This window comes from Piliocolobus tephrosceles, chromosome 1 (assembly GCF_002776525.5).
Source record: "Piliocolobus tephrosceles isolate RC106 chromosome 1, ASM277652v3, whole genome shotgun sequence".
Lineage (NCBI taxonomy): Eukaryota > Metazoa > Chordata > Mammalia > Primates > Cercopithecidae > Piliocolobus > Piliocolobus tephrosceles.
This window is the reverse complement of record NC_045434.1, coordinates 82,084,576-82,087,687: the sequence shown is the minus strand read 5'-3', so window position 1 is coordinate 82,087,687 and position 3,112 is coordinate 82,084,576. Positions and strand designations below refer to the sequence as shown.

The following is a 3,112-nucleotide window of genomic DNA, read 5'->3' as shown; positions in this document are numbered from 1 at the left end:
AAAAAAAAAAAAAAAAAAAAAAAAAAAAAAAAAAAAAAAAAAACAAACCTGCACGTTGTGCACATGTACCCTAGAACTTAAAGTATGATAAAAAAGAAAAAAAAAAATAGAAGAGATGGTAAATGTGTCTTTTCAGACCTTGAAGACCTCAGGATCTCATTTCATCTCTCCTAGATCCAGGAAAGACCTAGAAAATAAAGGTCTGGCTGCATTAATGGGATTTTCTACAGGTGCAAATTTCTCACACAAGAGACAGATTTGCAGGATCATTTCGAAACATGTCAAAGAAATATATTTTGGGATAAAATATTTTGACTTCCTTCAAGGTCTGCTGTCATGCGATGCTGTACCAGGATCACACTGGAATTTGGTATAGCATTGTCACAAAGAGTCTGTACTGTCAGTCTTATTGAAGGAGCATCGTTTGTCTAGGCAAATGCCCAAGGTTCGTTGTCTCTCACCAAGGAAATCGAAGACGGAGACTCACAAAAATGAGGTTAAGAGGGGAGGTTTAATAGGCGAAAGAAAGAGAAAAAAGAATAGCTCTCTTTCCTGTAGAAAGAGGGGTGCCGAAGTAGGAATTTCAGTCCGTGGCGGAGTGCGTGGGGTTTTATAGACTAGCTTGAGGAAGCGGGGTCTGATTTACATAAAGCCCAAAGATCAGTAGGACTAGGTGTGTTATTTACATAGTGCATTAAGAAGCTGGCCACCCCACCCTAATCTTTTTATTATGCGAATGGATTTTGTGCTTGATGGGCACCATGTTGTCTGCTCCTTACAGCACCATGTGGTTAGCCAGGAAAAGGGAAGATGGAGCTGGTATGTTGAACGTGCCTGACCCCAAGGTAGCCTTGTCCTATTGGCACAGCTGCCGGCATTTACCCGTGCAAGCTTCCAGCTTGTTTTTTCTATGTCAGCAGCTGGATTTTACCGGCTCCTCTTTACTTGAAAAGAAATGACTTTGGGGTTGCTTTTCATTAAAGAAAAACGTTACTGAGGACTTCATTACCCTCACTACCTGCCTAAATAATTTCTTTTTAACTCCTATATTGTGATAATCTCTATTTTAAATTCAATGTTTGTCAGTTGTGCCGAAATTCCAAAAAATGAGGGAATATAATGAAGCATGTCTGAATTCCCTTCCCATTATGGCGGGGAATTCAGTTTTTCAGGTTTCTTTGGGGTCCCCTTGGCCAAGAGTGTGTCCTTCCAGTGATTTGGGGGTCTTAGGATGTTATTTTGGGTTTGTAAGCTCAGTTCTCAGCTCTAACATTTACTAGCTGTGTGATCTTGGGCATGGTTGTTCTTGCTTTTGTGTCTCCATTTTCTTAGCAGTAAATGTGGTTGATAATAATAATACCTACATTCTAGGGAATTTGTGAGAATTAAATAAAACATTGCAAAAAAAGCTTTTGGAATAGCGCCTGACGAATAGTAAGCCATAAATAAATGTTATGATATTATTGTAATTAGCAAGATTTAAAGAAGGATTAGCTAATGGCAAAAGTAGATTGTCTTTTTAAGACTCACTCACCATGATAGGGTGATTGAATGAGGCTCTGTAGAACTCTGCTGCATTTCTGATAGTGCTATGGGATACTTCATTTACGGCTCTTTCCTGCCCAATGGGTCTTTTTGCTTGGATTATCAAGAAAATAATAGCTGATCATCTCTGGCTGATAAGTCAAACTTTTTTCTTTTCTTTCTCATGGAAATTCAATCACAGCACATAATACTTTGGTTTCAAAAGATTTGAAGAAAAATGTTAAGAATTGGCTACTTAACTACACCCCACAAAAGCTTTTCTCCCTGAATCTTGAGCTTTTTCTCTCTAGAGGAATAGATGAATTTACTCATAAGAATCACTGCATGAAAGCTTTTCTCATATTTAATCTTAATATCCTTTTGAAAAAATAATTCACTCTTTCCTATACGTTGATGGTACATCATCTTGGTTCCTGTTACCTAAAACCAAGCAAAGACAAGTTCAATGAAATTACTGACCTTGTAATCTCTATTTCTCATTTTTCAAGTATGTGATTCAGCAGAATTGTAGACTACAATCTTTGCTTCTACAATCATTGATTTTCTTGGTCAGTCACTTTGCAATGCTCTGCCAAGTGTCATAAACCAACTTCTTTATTATATTTATATAAAAATGATAATTTAATATATACATTTAGATAAGCAACTTCTTCACAAATCCTCCATCAAACTGAAAACAAAACAAATCTGGACTTGGTAAGAAGACTTGACAGGAATATATTATTGAGAGGGAGCAAGGGACTATTGTAATAGGGGAGGATGCTATTTCTCTGATCATAGATCTGCAAGCATCTCAAACCATAGGCAAAAACAATTTTTAAAAGTGTGTGTGTGTGTTTTTTTTTTTCATTTATATAGAGAAACAAAGCTAGAAAAAGGCTGTGTGTGGAAGAGGGATAAAAGGGAATGTTTTACACTTGGGCCAATCTATTTTTTGGAAGGACTTTTAAGGAGAGTTTGCATGCTGGGTTAGGCTGAGGTGGGTGAAAGTTCAGGAACCTGGGGGACAGAACATTGTAACAAAGTTCGGATAACAAATTGTGGAAATACAGACTCACCAAATGAGAAAAGCAAAGGCTATTACAGGCTTGCTGTAGTGAGGAAATCAGCCACTATCATTTCAGAGAGTGCGAGGCAGGCAGAAGACTGGGAAAGCTTTATACCTAGTGAAAAAAAGAAAGCCTTCAAGTGTACCTTCATTGAAGGATGTTAGCTTAGGGAAGCTGCAGGCAGGCTCACTAGAAGTTGAGCATCCTATGTGATTGGTTAGGGGTACACATTTGACTTTCTCTCATTGGTCCTGAGTTGGAAGTAGGGACAACAAGTGGGGAGCTGTCAGTTTTGAATCAGGTCCTGGCCATTTTGAGCCAATTGTTACAAAAGTTATTGTATAATTTTCTTGCTTTTCACTAGAGAAAGCAATCTGGTGTCCTCAAAGTCTGATTTATGGCAGGCTGACTTCCTGGATTATTTGTTGTAGCTAAGGGTTGCTTTCCTAGCTGGGTTAATGCAGGTTTTGGAACATTATATTTTTATATGTGGTCTGTTTATTGTCCATTTGTACAAT

At 37.8% G+C, this 3,112-nt stretch overlaps 1 protein-coding gene across 1 annotated transcript in view; it reads right to left on the bottom strand.

Annotated features, from left to right (window-relative positions):
- The window catches only part of DNAH14 (dynein axonemal heavy chain 14), a 628,991-nt gene that overhangs the window by 232,364 nt on the left and 393,515 nt on the right, over positions 1–3,112 (bottom strand). The gene's annotated exons all lie outside the window — the stretch shown is intronic.